The sequence below is a fragment of the Oxyura jamaicensis genome, chromosome 15, assembly GCF_011077185.1.
Source record: "Oxyura jamaicensis isolate SHBP4307 breed ruddy duck chromosome 15, BPBGC_Ojam_1.0, whole genome shotgun sequence".
Taxonomy (NCBI): domain Eukaryota; kingdom Metazoa; phylum Chordata; class Aves; order Anseriformes; family Anatidae; genus Oxyura; species Oxyura jamaicensis.
The window spans coordinates 6,382,758-6,398,251 of record NC_048907.1 but is presented as its reverse complement, the minus strand read 5'-3'; the positions used below and the strand labels follow the sequence as shown (position 1 = coordinate 6,398,251).

General features: G+C 43.7%; 1 long non-coding RNA gene across 1 annotated transcript in view; it reads right to left on the bottom strand.

Moving 5' to 3' along the window:
* The window catches only part of LOC118174967, a 45,072-nt gene extending 42,544 nt beyond the window's left edge, over window positions 1-2,528 (bottom strand). Inside the window, exon 1 of the long non-coding RNA XR_004754826.1 lies at window positions 2,420-2,528. This is a non-coding gene — a long non-coding RNA (uncharacterized LOC118174967). The remainder of the gene's footprint in view (window positions 1-2,419) is intronic.
* Window positions 2,529-15,494: the final 12,966 nt, after the last annotated feature.

Here is a 15,494-nt window from a genome sequence, read left to right as displayed (position 1 = left end):
CCCTGAAGAGCCATCGTCTCCTTTTTTTCCCCATCAACAGACAACAGAGCCCAACAACTTTAGTATGAGTCTGCCCCCATAATTACGCCGCCTGTGCCTGCCTCAGTGATGCCTTCGCTCCTCCCTGCAAGTCTTCCCCTTTTCCTCTCTCCCCCTAATCCTAGCGTTGTTCTCCTCCCCTCATCTGGTCTTTTCTCTCTGTGTCAAAACTAATGGGTTTACCACATGTTGGAAGGCAGCAAAAGGAAGTGGTGAAGTGACAAATGGGAATGCTCATGCTTTAATTTATTATGACAGTCGTGCCCGGGTCCACGAAGTAAACTGAGTCAACAGAGAAGGACTTTGTGCCAAGTTATTTATCCACTTCTCTAACTGGGGGATCTTTTTTTTTCCCTAGCCAGCCATGACACTGGTTAAACTCATCAAATTTATTGATGAACAGAAGCAGCAGGGAATTTTCTCACAAAACATGTTGTTGAAAAACTTGGATTCGTCCAAACCCAAACCTTTTTTCTAGGAATGGTTTGGTGTCACTACATTTCCAGACCCAAGGGAAAAAAAAAAAAGATTGGGGGAAAAATCCAAAATAATCAAAACATGCTGTTTGAACAGTTACTGAAAAGACATTCACTTTTTGTTCAAGAGAACTGTCTGTGCAGTTTAATTAAATTTTGAAATCTTTCATTTTGATTTTTTATTTTTTTCAGCTTTTCACAGATGTCAATAAAAACATTTCAGCTGAGAAAAACTTGCATTTTTTTTTCCTTTTGGTTTGTCAGCACATGACCTTTTCCAGGATTTTCACTCCAGTCTGGCACAACACAATTTTTCAGCATTTCTGAATCTCCCAGCCAGCCATATCCACGAATGTCTCTGATTAACCCCACTGAACGTAAGCCCAGGTACAGACAGGTGTCCTACGTGACTGGTGGATAGTTTGGCCCCAAACCTGAATCGTTCCTCTCTAGAGCAAGGCCACAAGCCAAAGCTGCTGCCCAGCATCCCAACTGCAGAGAAAGGCACCTGCTCCTTGCTTTCTCTGTCCCCTTCCTTTCCCAAGTCACACGAACAGCCCAGTGTCCCGTACCTAGCTATGACAAACAGCCTCTGCCAAGGAAAGACAGAAAGCACAGGACAGGCACACATAATGTCTCTACTGCAGAATGCTCTTCTGACCTCTAATTTGCACTCTGGGAGTTTGCAAAAGAATGGTTCTTTTGTATTTACCTGCCCACAACAGACCTTTTTCCAAGGAATGTCTTTTTCCCCCACTTCAGCTCTCTGTTATTAGAGTCAGACCAGTCTCCTAGGGATTACCAGGAGCATCGTACCCAATGGAGGTCATGGAATGATTTCTTTCTGGCACAGGTAAGTTCTCAGCTAAGTGCAGCATCTCATTTTCAGATGCTGCTTTTCAAGGGAAAGGTAGACAGACTGCATAAGCCCCACCAAAAAGAAAAATGCTGAAGAACTTTAGCAAGCAGCACCTACAAAGAGAGTTAGAAAGACCCGTGTCTCTACAGCATGCATGGGATGTGAGCGCAGTGCTGTGCAGCCTCGTACCCCCGCTGCATGCAGCTGAGCAGGGATCTACATGATACCCGTTTAAAACACTGCTGTGTCTTTCACACTGAATCACATTCCAACATCATGACACAACCTCCAAAGTAGCATTTTAACAACCTACAGTCAAAACAAGCAGGCATTGTTTGTCATCCTGCCTGTACAAACGCCATTGCCATTGGGCTGGAACGTACCCACATCCGGGTGGAGGACACCGGGACTCCCAATAGATATCAAATCCAATAGAGGAGAATGGAGCTTTGATCCAGCAAGTACATCAATCAACAGCACCCGAGCATGCCAATGCAGACTAGAAGTCCCCAAATGATTTCTGTGCTCTCCCAGTATTCTTTGTTCCGAGGTTAAGAACCTTTCTGCTGTGATGCCCTTTCTTGCTGCAGTACAAGATGCTATGTTGCATCTTTCCTCGCCCTGCAGCACGTTTGAAACTGCACAGAGTAGGACATCTGGAAGGCTGACCCACAGACACAAGGGACATGAGTGGACTTTGTTTCTTGATGAAATAAATTGTGGCTAACAGGCTTCAAATCTCTAATTCATGAACACCCAGGACATACAATAATGCACGTTATCTATACATAGACAGAAAAATCAGAGGTACACAAGCTCAGGTGAACCCTCACCACCTTTCAGCTGAGTGAATTACTTACTAGCTTTTAGACAAACGATGCTGCTATACATCCTGTTAGAGGGCCTAAACCCTGGGTATGGATACATGCTGCTGGATCAGTTGATGCAGAGATCCCCCTCACTGCTCCTGCTTCCTAGGCTGAAATGAGGCAAAACAAAGTTCTAGGCAGAACCTACACACTCCTCCCATGTCCACATCTCTTACCTTTAAAGGCAGGGAAACAGTTTGCTTTTGTTGAAGCTTTTGTTTTTAGATTGCCTGCAGGCTCAGGCAAATGCTAGTTAAACTCAGGTGATATTTTCAAACACGTCTTCAGATCTGTGACAGCTAAAATCTGAGGGTATCTGGGGGGAGGGAAGGACAATGAAAATTGAAATGTTGTTCTGAGATGAGAGGTCAGATGCCTTCCATCTACTGTTGGATAGCTATATCTGAGCCAGCAACCACCACTCTCCTTTTTATTATAAAAGGTAAGAAATTGTCATTTTCATACCATGGTTCTTCACCTGACCTGTTCTGGACGGCTTCTTTAGGATACATTGCCTCAGAAGTGTCTTTTTTATCACTGTAATGATGTCAGATGGGATGAAGCCACCTACACTGCTGCTGAACAAATTTGGATGGCTGAAACCCAGCCCACGTGCTGAGGGTCTGAGTCTGAGTCTGGCTCCAGGCTGGGCCACCGCTGGTTCTTCTCAATGTCTTCAACACAACTCCACAGCATCCTCCTCAAAAATAGTCCAGGACCTTTAAGTACAGCTTTTTTAGTACAACTAAGATAAAATTTGTCTTAGGCTACACCTTTGCAAAAGGCTTGTGCCACTGCTGCTTCCTGTATCTGCTCTGTGAATGTTATTAATGTCAACCTACATCTTGAAAAGATACTCGGCTCTTCAAGGGGGTGATTTAACGTGTTTGACCTACTAGGGGTTAAGATGAGGTGTAACAGGGAGGCAGATTGTACAGCAACTAATTAATATGAGCCACACCAGTGGACTAGATAGAACCTGGGTCTGACTATAAGTGAAAACTCCTTTATTCCTAAATGTGGGCCTTTCTCTAACTTCCTTTGCTATCTGGGTAAACTACAGTCTTCTGAAGGAGATGTTGGACTTTACGTAGTCAATTAACCTATTGCCCAGTCTGTTGGCCTGTTTCCCTGGCACATGGGCAAAGTTTACCTCTGGTACAGCTTCCCTGAAGTTGCAGCTCGTATGGTGAAAAAGCAAAACACTGTAATAACATTTGCCTCCTTCCACTAAGGCTGAAGAGTTATAGTTCATAACTTCCAACTGAATTCATTGTACAGCCAAGCGTTTCTAATGAATTCTCCTAATAATCATACCCTAACATTTGACTTCATTATGTCACTTTTGCAATAGTTAAGCTACCGAAGAACGTGTCTTTTTTTCAGTAAGGATCAGTCAACACTCACCCCTCTCTCCAACTGAACAGAAGTGCTGGCCCTGGGGAAGCTTGTTCCTTCCCCTGCCTCTGCCAGGAGAACTGCCATACAAAACAATATGCCAGAGCTGGGAGTGGAGGAATTCCCAACGGGTCTTGCCCAAGCCTTTTTCCAAAACCTTTCTTCACTTCAGCTATCCTTAACAATACCCTTCAGATATCCCAGACAATACTCACGAAACTATTAGCTCGTCCAGTCCTTGCCTTTCCATGAGGAATGGTGTGCAAATGTATTAGTCACTATTTCCAGTTTTAAAGCGCTGAGAAGAAAAGCTCTAGGTGCTTTAAAGAGTTTCTTTTAAAAAACACTAAAAAGAAGAAAAGACCATTGTAGGGTTGAGAGACTCAGAATTAAAGACGCTCCTGATATTTTTTCCTGTGCATTACTCAGCCCAATCTGTTTAATGGGTCTTCATCAGTGATTGTGATTGCTGATTCGTGCTGGCGACATCATTCAATTGGACATGGCTCTGAAGCAGAAGAATAATTATTTCCCATCTTCCAAAAGACCATTTAATTCACGCTCCCCAGTCTCTGGGAATAGATAACCCATAGCCCTTTTAGTTCATTAACTCTCTGGGGCTGTCATCAGAGGATTGTCAGCTGCTCATACAGAGGTGGCACAGTTAGGAATTTGCAAGGAGTGGCTGAAAGCCTGCAGTGTCCCTTTTACTATGGGCTCAGCAAGTGCTTCTCTTGCCATGTATCTTGCCCCATCCAAACAGCTTCCCATAAAAGAAGGAAAAAAAGGGGGAGAGGGGAATTTTGATTACCTCTCCCTCTTAATTCTATCAGACCAAGACCATGCCAGCGTGCAATCCAGCAGCTGTCCTAAGGAAAACTCGACGCCAATGCAAAGAAGCAAAACAAAACCAGACACTAACGGCACTGGGGAAAGCTGTGGTGATGTGATCGGCAGAAGCAACGGCAGTGCTGGAGTTTGGGACTCAGCAGGACTGGCTGAGGGCAGGATCCTCCGCCGCAGCTCACAGGGAAATCCAGCACCCCGACAGGCCACGCCTGAGGCTGTGCAATCAGTACGGACTGCAACAGAGGAGGTAGCTGAGCCAGGCCATCTGGGGCAAAGACAGAGGTCAAGTTAAGTACAATGTGGCAGAATATGGTTTTCTTATTCCCTTCCCACCACAAATACTGAGATGTCTTGAAAACAAGAAGCCAATAAATAAATAAAAATGCTGCTTCAAGACAAAAGCTAGCTCTGTGAGGAGCCAAGGGCTCGAAACCCAGCCCTTATATAGTGCCTTTCAAGACTCGAGTTAAAAGCTCTGTGAAAGAGTTAAGTGCCATCATTCCTTTGTGAAAGGGGGGAACTGAAGCGCCAACCGAGGGGAGCGTATAAACAAACACACCCAGCCGCCTAATGGCAGGCCCGGCGCAGGCCTCCTGTGTCCTGCACCCTCATCAACATCTGCCTCTCACCTCAGACACCTCTATCCCAGAATTAATTTCAGGCCCTGAGTGCACTTGGAGCTTTTTCTCTAAGATGGGAAATGTACAGACATTGTAGCCAAAAAGCTCCACCTCTCTGAGATTATGAGTGGAAAGAATTTAGCTAAGAGGCTTCAGTAAATCAGCCCGAAGCCTCCTTTCCTCAGTTTGTATTATTTATCTCCCCATTCCCTTCACCACACTAAATTCTTAAAGGCATCTTGGCAGTGTACAAACACATAGGGGGAGTTTTTTGAAAGTACTAACCATGTTCTAATTGTTTTCTCCTGCATTGCTCTGCTAAAACTTCCAGTGCCACGAGTGGCAGCGGAGGTAGACAATTACAGAGGCACTTCCAACCATCGTGCCCTTAATGTGTGGAAAGTGGTGAAGTTCAGCAATATCAGGACTTCTTGAATTCAAACCTTTGCTTTGCCACTCATTTTGCCTTTCAAAAAAGACTTTGTCTCCACTTCTCCAGCAGCAGTAAGAGGACAATAACCTTGTGTCCCTCATCACAAGATACTGTGAAATTCACTTAAGCAATACTCATTAAAAAGCTTTGAAAATGATAAAGTGCTAAATAAATATTCAGTTGGACTGCAATTAAAGTTTTGGCACGTGGGTTACATGTAAATGCAGAAATGCCATCAATAAAAGTCAGCACATTCCTTTTTCCCTCTCTCTCATTCTTTCTTCCTTTGACTTTCTTTAGCTATTCCCCAGATCTCTGTCAGTGTTTGCTGGATTTTCATAAGGGAAAAAATTACTTCCTAAAATGTTCAAAAGCTTTTCCTTGGTTTGTTATTAGAGCAATTATCTAGCATAACACAGTGAAATAGCACAAAGTATTCTAATGGGAAACAAATGTGCCAAAGAAGTGACCAAACTTGGAATCTTTATTGAAAAATGAGGGGAAAGCGATTAGCTGAAGAGGCAGCAACGGAAAGATTTTCCACCTGGCCTTGGGCAACACATCAAACAGACCTCAGAAGGGTGCTATTTATAATTGTTGTCTGGCTGTCTATGGACCCCTGTCTGTCTGTCAGTCTGGTCTGTTTTCTCCCTCCACCTCGTCTCTGCCACGTGTCCTGTCTGTGATTTGTTTATACAACGCACTTTTGGTAGGGAGGGAATCAGTAAGCATCTGAACCCGCAGAAAGGATGCCGATCACACAGCCCGTTTGCTCTGGAGCAGCTCCGAGGGGTTCAGAGGAGTTACTGTGGGTAAACAAGCAGGAAACTATGCCCCAGACACAGTGGTTTCTTTTTTTTCCCCACATCTGCTTAGCCTCTCTCAGGATACAGAGGCTTCTGAACTGTTTGCATTACTGCAAAAAAAGGCAGACACAGGCAGAGGTGAGGGCTCACAGTATCATATACGAAGTACAATATCTTGTCTGGCCATTTCCCTCATATAACATCAGCTCATACTGGAGGAAAAATGCTGCCAGATCAAGAAGGTCCGATTTCACCTCCACTTTGCTCTAGTATAAATAGCTTCGCAATTTGCAGGTCAAAGGCCCATCAGGCCCAGTGAGTTTGCTTTGGTGTAATTCAAGAAGCAATTACATTTTGCAAATATTGAGGTGATTTATAAGAACATCCGCACAAGTTTTAGGACCTTTGGTATGACAAACATAGGATGTGAAAGAATCATAATAGTAATTTCTCACTGCTTGCTAATGGTCATTTATCATTCTCCTGTTTCATTTATTCAATTTAAATTGAGGAATAAAAGAAACATTGAGTGGCCAGATCCTCAGTTAGTATAACTTCTTGTGGCTTAATCAAGGCCTTTGGAGCTACAATCTTGTACAGCAACTGAGGGACTGCTCTTATGAAAGTAACAGCAAGGCACAGAAACAAATGGAAAACAACTGAAAACTAGGTCAGAATGACTAGTTTGCAAACAACTCCACAGGCTTAAAAACAGTCCCATAAGCTATCTAGGAACTACAAGCAAGGATAACATTAATAGAAAACAGGATCGTTTAGTGATGGATCTGTGAACAAATAATGGGCAGCACATCGGCAACAAGCACTATTCTTAGCAAGTGTTACAAGATAGAGGCACACAAAAACCCACAAGCATGCCACAGCTTCATTAACCAAAATGGGGACTTTTGAAGTTCAGACATGAAAAATAAAGTCTGATTTTATCTCTGTTAGATTCCATTTACCCAAAGATGTCCAAACCTCAAAAGGGGTCAGATGTTCAGTGCAGATAATCACACAAAGTTGGGTGTGTAGTTGAAGTCTATCCAAATTATCTCAGGCTCTTGAGGATGAAGGATGGGAAACCTTGTGAGAAGAGTTAAGAGACACCACCAGAAGCTTTCTGGTACATTCTGCTTTCACTCTGATCATAAATACTGCAAGAACAGCCTTCGCTGTGGTATTTTAATGTTTCCAAACTCCACCTTCTCTCAGCTCTACTTAGAGCAATGCATTTATAAGTGCATATAATCCTCAGGTAAAATTCCACGTTGTAGTTGGAAGAGCACTGTACGTCAGGAAGCATCTATCCCCTGATTTACCCTATTTCCCATATACAATGAACCATCCCAAACTGACAAAGCCTCAGATAGGCACAAAATATTCCACGGTGGCAAGGGATGGATTTATCATTCAGTCTCATCTTCTTCCCCTGTCCAGCAAAGGGCCAGATGAGAAGACTTTGGCACTTTTTCTCCTCTATACTTGCAAGAACGGGCACAATTTGCTCCTTACCTGCATGTGTACACCCACGGACTGGGAGCTTCTAAACCTGAAGCTCCCTCCACTTTGCTTTCCAGAACACCACTGGGACTCTGAGAAACTGTCCCACACAGTCTTGTTGATGTACTGGTGGTCTAGGAGAAAACTGGAGTTAACAGCAGCAGATGTTGTAAAACACAAGGATTTTATGTTCCAATCAAATAGATTATATTCCCAAATTCCAAATTGTGACCAAATTGCCATAAAAATAATAGTTGTGTTTAGAGCTTAACACAGAGAAAGAAGAATGGGGTTTGCCTCATTAGTTCAGCTTTATGTTTCAGTAGTGCTTGGGACACCTAACTCAGGGAAGGACTCTCCTTGGGGGTACAGGAATCCCTGAGAGATTTCTGACTTCAACAGTCACCAGCTAGAGAAAATGGAAGCAACTTGCCCATCATCACACACAGCAGGTCAGTGGCAAAACCTAGAAGAAAGCTCTTGTTCTATTTCCCATCCAGCGTTCCCCTCACATAAACAAACTGTGTGACACCAAAATGAAAACCTTCACTTCAACAAATCCCTTACTCAGTGACACTCTCCTGTAACAAACTTGCTCTGAATTTATCCTTGATACACCTTCTGAGGGTACACCCATACCTCCAACAGGCAATCAAAGAGCAGAGCTTAACCGAAGATGCCATTCTTCGCAGGAATGACATTCTGCAAATCTCTCCTTGGGCGGGACAGCAAGCCCCAAATCCACCCTGACACACACAGGGAGCAAATGACTATGAATTATTGTAACAAGGGTAAACACAGCCACCTGTAGTATTTGTTGCCCATTTAAGTATTCAAAGAAAGATAAAAACTTGAAACCAGTCTCTGACCTCAAAAATTCACCCTCTGAATAACCCTTTTTCTACAGAAGAGACTCTAGGGGTCAAGATTTCTGGGAAAGAACCACCCTATGCCTGTTCACAATCTTTCTTCTGTTTCAGGCCAAAGCTTTTCCTCATGAATAACTTCCAACTTTGTTACTGTATTTCCCCCATCCCTCCCAGACGCACCCTAAGCCCCGTGTCCATTCTCTCAAACCAAACTCGGTAGCCTCCAGCCACATATCACACACAGAAATATTCAGCCATTCACGTCTTCCACTGAAGTGTGACTGCGTAAGGCAGGGTTTTCCAGGAGACAATGGCTTGATTTTCTCTTCTTCTGACAAAGTTCATAATGGGATATAAAATGTCGTGTGAAGCACAACAAACATCAGCAGCATAAACCCCCGTGGAAACCATAATGAACAATGTGTCTTGAACGCGTTGCTTGGATTCTTACTTCCAGTTGCAGAAAAGCAGCTGGAGCTGTGTAACTGCCTGAGATGCTCAGACTATCTTACTCAGTTTGCTGACCACTGTGTGTGCTCAGAGAAATAGTTATACCACACAAAAATAGCCTGCATATTTTCCAAAATTGCTTTAAAACAAACGAGAATGCTGACAGAAGAGCAATAGCACTCTCAGGCCAGGTGAAATGCTGTGAAAACAGCCCAATGACCAGTCTAGAGTCTTTCCGCAGGTGAAATGGGCATTTCCTACGTCCCTGATCATCTGCTGCTCATGTCAAGTATGTTTCATACGAAGCCTTTTTCCTGGCAGATCCACCTTTGAAACTTATGCAAGGCCACCTTATCTATTTACCTGCACTCAAGTCTTCCTATGCTTGCTGCTCTGATGAAATAAATACTCTAATTCAGCAATACTGCACCGATGCATTAAGACACTTACTGGGAGCCAGGTGACCTGTATTCAGGTCCAAGCTCCACCACAGCCTTGATGAGCAGGAGCTGAGCAACTTAGCTTCTGTTTTTCTTCAGATTCCCCCTTTGCCTCTCGTCTGTTGGGACTGCAAGCTCTGTGTGACAAGAAAAATGTTTCCCTCAGTGTTTACTCAGCAGCCAGACTTCATCATGGCCGGGCTGAGAGTTACCATCTAACGCAAGGAACTGTTATCTAACCAAGCTGTCCTCAACCTGTTCTGGGTAGTGATTTACTGCCTGCAGGGGAGGTTCTGGTAGGGTGAACATATTCTGAAGGGACTTCACGTGGAGACCGTTACCTCATTTGCTGGAGTCTGACTAGATCGGGGCTGCAGACAGCAAACGTTAAGAAGCTAACTAAATAAATGAATGAAGGAACAGAATTTCAGTCACCTGTGAATGTTCATCTTCAAAGAAAATCTAATATCAAAAGTATCTATGTTTTGGAATTATTCACTGGGGGTTTTTTGGTATGTTGAATAAATCTGGCAGCCTCTATGGACGGGTCTCAAAACCTTCACAACATACATTCCTAACGCTTTCATCAACGGAAGTTTCATCTTTGTTTTCATTGAATAGCTACCACCCAGATTCAGTCCCTGATAAATACTAGTTGTATCAACACTGGGTTGCTACAGGTTTTCACTCTTCCTTTCCACCATCATTTATTTATAAGCCTCATAAGAAGCCAGGTCTGGTACGAGACCTGCAGAGGCAGCAGAGCGGCCTCCCTAACCGTTCTTTTCAACCACCTGAACTCACAGCAGCAGCGATACATGCTATTTCCATCTTTGATGGAAATGAACCCTGCTGGGTTACATAAACATACATAGCTCAAAAGATGTCACAAGTCTGACCTCTGCCTTTCTTTGCTGGATTTCTCAGTCTCTGATGCTGGCTGTCAAACAGAATAAATGACGGGATGCACAGAGAGCAACATCAATGAGACCAGAGGAATTCTGGCCAAAAAGATGACAACGAAAGATGGTGGAAATGATCTAAGGACATCACTTCACAACTTTATGATAGGTGTCCTGTCTTGTATGTATGACTTCTTAAAAATCTGGTTATAGAGTTCCCTTGTACCAGCTGAGATTAGAAAACCATTTGCATTGGTATCAAAGGAGACAAATTCTTTTTGCACTCTTTCCGATAAGAAAAGCAACGCCATCTTGCTACTACCGGGCAAAGTCTCATCTCATGTAACTCCAATGAAACAGCAGAGTTTTATCAGTAATTAATTTGGTCTGTTGTTTGTCGCAATGCCACGAATGCGATAAATGTGCTGCTGTTGCTGGCATCTCTGGTGCGAGTTGCAAGGTAAATACTGCTCCGATATGGTCTCCCTTTAAGACAAACATCTGGATTTCCACTGATCTCACTTTAGCTGCATAGACAATGAAGGCATTATTGTTGCAAAAAGCATTAGAGGTTTCTATAGCACTGGCCATATTCAAGTGACCTTCAGTAGAACCAATTTTAAAAGGCAGTTTTAGCACACACAGGAAAAAAAAGGAGGCACCTCATCACAGCTACTTTCCGTGCCACTTACTGGAGTGAGGTTCTGCTACATCAGCTACCAGACAGTTGTATAGGATTTAGTGGTGAATATAGCAAGTCCCTGGAGGATTTTACAGTTCAGATACAGGGAAGAGAACAAAGTCTTACAAGTCCTGATGCCAGTAAACATATAAAAAGAAGTGATGCGCTGGTATGAGGAATGCCGTACAGCTGCCTTATTTGTATGACTGAAACCGACTTCTGGAAGAGGAGCCTTGTGGCCTGGCTAACGGTGGAGAAGCCGTTCCGTTTCATGTTGGTGGAGTTCATCCTCCATCAGCTGTTACAACTCCACTGATAACAGCAGCAAGGTCGCTGCTGATTTTCTAATGCTGTGAATTCTGATCTAATTAGGATTGCACTGAGACCACCAACTCCTTCCACTCAAGTTACAGAGCAGCATTCATTCATTCTTATCAGGAGTTAGGTCTGTGCTGAAAATCCCACCGAGCAAGTAGCCAGCCACTGTGTTTTCAGCTTCCGAGAGTTCTATTTTTGTTCTTTCCCTATGGAATAACACTGAATCAAAGAACTCTCTTGAACACATCATGTCTGACCCATGCTCAGGCTGTAAACTTTACAAGAGAAATATGTTTGGTTTCAGCTGTTCTCTTTCTTTTCCTTCCTTATTTTGTGGTCTTTGCATAGAGGTCAAAGACTCAGGGCCTCCCATGCGCTAGAGAATGTGCTACTGCAACTGTTGGCAGCTCTCTTCCCTAGGAATGATTCGACCATTCATGCCGTGGATTAATCCATGGCTGAACAATCTCTAGTGTCTGTATGTTTAGCAGCCTCATTTTTCTCACAAGACACTGCTACTTAGCTTCTCAACTGTTAACAGTCGAGCTATCAGCACTATCCCCACGCTCCTTTCAGCTCAGTGGCTTGCAGATGTTTCTGGCCAAAAAAAGGACCTTTGGGGACTTGTGTCTAAACTTCCTGTCAGGGTGAGAAAAAAGAACTGGCTTGATCAGGACTGCTCTAATCTGATTCCCAAAGAGGGAAATCCCTTTTCATTTCAGGCATCCTTCTCGCCCCGAGCAGTGCAGCTGTGCGGTGGGATTAACCCAGGAGGACACTGCCGAGTTACCCAGCCGAGCATCCTGTATGGGACTGCCCATGGCTCTACTTTCCCACTGCGTCTCTCCCACCAACCACAGGACGCTGCTTCTCCCCCTGACACCGCTTTGAGGTCATTATTGGTTGTAGCATGAAAAGGAAGTGAGTTGTCAGTATTAAAACATAAACCATCTTCGGTTATTGCAGTCGCAGCATGTTGTTAAGTCTTCAGCAAGTGTTTTTCAACCTCGCACCAAAGTCGTGAAAGATGTCTTCAGACTTCTACAGCACTTTAAAGGGACTATAAAAGGGACTACTATACCTACACATCCCCTGCATGCTTACCTAAATGTTTTCAGGTTCTGTGTTTAAATGCAGATTTCTGTCAGACTTAAGCCGCTGCTAAAATGTCTCCAGTTTTTCTTTATGACGTACACTTCAAAATACTACAAAGGCCCATTGAGTTAGCACACAGAGCCAGATACTTCACAGGCTACAGATGTCATTAAAAAGAGAAGTTTACTCCCCAGAAGCAAATCCAACTCTTCTGGTTTTCATAAACATTATTCTAACCTGTGGGGTGCTTTCCCTCATCATTTTGCTTCTTCCTTCACAGTTCAGTGAAAATCCTGGTTCCCACAGGAAAGCAGTCTTCTTAAAAAAGAACTGTGTCATCCTGTGGCTCAAGCAGGAGAAACGTTTTCTTCTTTCTGGCAGACTTGGTGGCAGTGGTGGTCACAGCTCCCGAACACAGGGTGGGCCATGCACAAGGGAAGGAGGAAACATTTGGCTGTAGAAATTTTGAGCACTTGGAAACCATGGCTTAGCAGGATCAAGGGTGTTGTGGAAGCACATGACTGAGTACCACAAACAAGGAATGCAAGACACTAAGACAGTAGAGAGCAAAGTGAATTAACTGGCAATGTTTGGCTTAAATTATATTAATGCCACAATGTCAGCCTGACATTTTAAAATATACACAGTCATCTGTTTTGTTATGTCTTTGAAGGAAGCAGAACATGTAGGAACAATAATCGCACCAGGGTCAAGAGTTGAGATTGTTGTCATTCTTTACAGTACGGCACTGTGAGAAGAGGCAACCAGGACAGGAGCCTCCCTGTGCTGGGCATGGGACAGGAGATCGCACCCTGAACAGGCAAGCAGGGATGGGGAATAGGGTGGAAGGACAGAGCACCACCTAGGTCTCCTGACCAAGAACTTGTTAACCACTGCACTGTTCACCTGGTCCACCACCATTCCACGACACAAGAATGACAAAAGCACACATCTGTTCCCATATGAAACCTGTTTTGTCCTTTTTTCCCTCTCAGATAGAATACACACAGAGGGCCTTTCTGCTTTAATTGCATTTTTGGGGAAGAAAAAAACACACAGAATATTTTGTTTCCCGTACGCTGCTGTGTTTTGCCCAGCTGGAGAAAAAAAAATCCACCTTGCGAAAATAACACCTTGTTCCTGCACATATTGGCACTTGCACTGCTTCCGTGTCATGTTTGCTCTGTCAAAACAAGTTTTCCTCGCCCCTCAGGGTCAACCTAGCTTTTGAAAACCAAGCTGTCGTCTCCAGGCATCATCACTAGCAGTAGCCAGATAACAGACTACGAGTTCACATTCCAGAATGGTTATGACTAGTGATGAATGAGCCAGCTCCGAGACAGAAGGAATTTCCTACAGGTTAGACTGCCCTTCCAAGAAACACGTTTGTCTGACTTAGTGAAGGCAGCAAAGAGGACGCAGAAGTCCAGGGGGTAGGAGGAGGAAGGGAGAAAACGCGGATTGCAACAGAGCAAGATACAATACAGCACAAATCATTATTGTTCAGTGGCTCTGCGTCCGCTCCCAGATTGTTCCAGGTACCTTAGCAAAGCATAGGTAAAATAATAATAATGTATTAAAGCACTATAAAGAGAGTAAGTATGTTCTTCCCACTGTCAGTAGAGGAAAACGGAGTAGCTTACATGATGACAAGGAACTAAACAGTATGATCTTTTATGACTGTTTGGCCTAAACATCACAAGCGACAGGGTGACAAAACATCGCGCTCCTCAGAGCATACCAGATACCAGGCTTAGTGTTCTCTCCGTACTGCCAGAATGCCAACCCCATTGCTAAACGTAGGCTTCCTGTCTGACGTAGGAACCAGACTTCGCTGCCTGGAGACAGCCAGAACCTACATCCCGAGCTAGGTCGATGCTGCTGCAATTGCAGGCTTGGTCTGCTGTTTTGACACCTTCAGTGTATTTGAAGGCACACTGGCCAAACAAGCAATCAATCTCCTCCAAGTGGTATATTTCAAATAGTCTGTTCACACAGTGCTGGTTATGAGATTATATAAACCCTCAATTGATTGTACCTACGTTCCCTGAATTTCAGCTGCAGCCCTAAACCGTTCTGCCCATCTACTGAGCATTAATTCGCCATCTATCACCATCTCTTGTAGCCACTGCATGAATACAACAAGCACAGCCTTCCTCCCTCGGTCAGCCTTGCATACATTGCCAGCCCCATCCCCACCTGACTCCGAGCAAAGCCAGCACACAAGCTCCATGTGGGTTTTCCAATGCCCAAAAGGTCCCCAGAAGGCTTTTTGCCATCTTCTGCAGAGCTCTGATGCAGGAGTCCTGAGCGAGAGAAAACTCTATAAAAGGCACCACATTAAACCCTAAGATGCTATTAGAATCTCAGGGCAAGACTTTCAGAGGGTGTTGATCTGCATAGTTTTACTAATCCTGCATCAGCTAACAGCCTGATCCTTGTCATTCACCAGCTCATTTATTTGAGACGACACCAAAGCAGGAGACGCTGGAGAATGAAAAATTATTGTTAGGACTGGTGAGTTTATAATGCTTTAGGACAGACTGAGTTTTTCCCAAATTAAATTTTCTTATTTAGCTGAAGAGAGAAATGGAGACCTCAAGGAACATGACCTGCCCTAGCCAGCTGTAGTAGCGTGTAGTATTTTGAATTCTGTAATTATATTTAAAACTTGAGAGAAATTAGGAAGGAGATAATTAGAAAAATATTTCACTTACAAGCTGTTTTTTTCCTACGTTTTTATTATTAGAATCAATAATTCTAACTCTTTGCTGAACCAGAAACATGCTGAGAAAAAAAGTTTTGATTGTGCTATTTTAGGATTTCCTTCCACAGCAAGAAAGAGGGAGTGATAAAAATTCCTTGAACTTCAATAAACATTTTGGAGTG